Raw genomic sequence first — 711 nt, forward strand, 5'->3', positions numbered from 1 at the left:
ATTTCATAGTAGTCTTATTTTAATTTTGAGTCATTTTGCATTTTTTATACAGCTAAATAGCATATAAATTACGTAATTCACGTAGGTAAATCAATATTACGTTCAATATTTCGTTTAAAATGCCAGATTTCCTGCAAATACATTAGAATTTACAAAAGGAATTTCACTACTAATTGCCTACTTTGCGTACTTTTCTACTACCATTTTCGCAACAAGGGATTGCGTTCTTGCCCTTTCTCTGTCTTTCGCAAATGCAACCTTTTGTGAGGGAGTGTCAAACCGCAGCTGTCAATAATTATCTAACCTTGTATTATTGAATCATGCGTCAACATATCACCAGGAACCATGAACCAAAAAGACTTTTTCTTGTCTTTCGTTCATGACCAGGAACCATGGTGTAATAATAACAAGGTGTTGTCAGTAACTTAACCTCACTTTTTCGGTAGGTCTATTCCGGTCACGTATTTTAAAGTAGTAGAAAAGGTACTAATTATTTACTACTTTTAATCCGTTGGTGCATACTATTTCAAATTAAATGTAGAAAAATATTTAATTACAGGCTTATAAGCCTGAATATATCTTTGTATCGTCAGCTCCACACAGCTGGGACATATATTGTAAGTTATAAAAAAGTAAAGGCCGTAAAATAAAGCAATTTCCCATAAGACTGTAAATGATTTTTTAAATAGATTAAAACACATAAATGTCGAT

Source organism: Rhagoletis zephyria, unplaced genomic scaffold (assembly GCF_001687245.7).
Source record: "Rhagoletis zephyria isolate East Lansing unplaced genomic scaffold, Rhagoletis_zephyria_1.1 Rzeph_scaffold_09854, whole genome shotgun sequence".
Classification (NCBI taxonomy): domain Eukaryota; kingdom Metazoa; phylum Arthropoda; class Insecta; order Diptera; family Tephritidae; genus Rhagoletis; species Rhagoletis zephyria.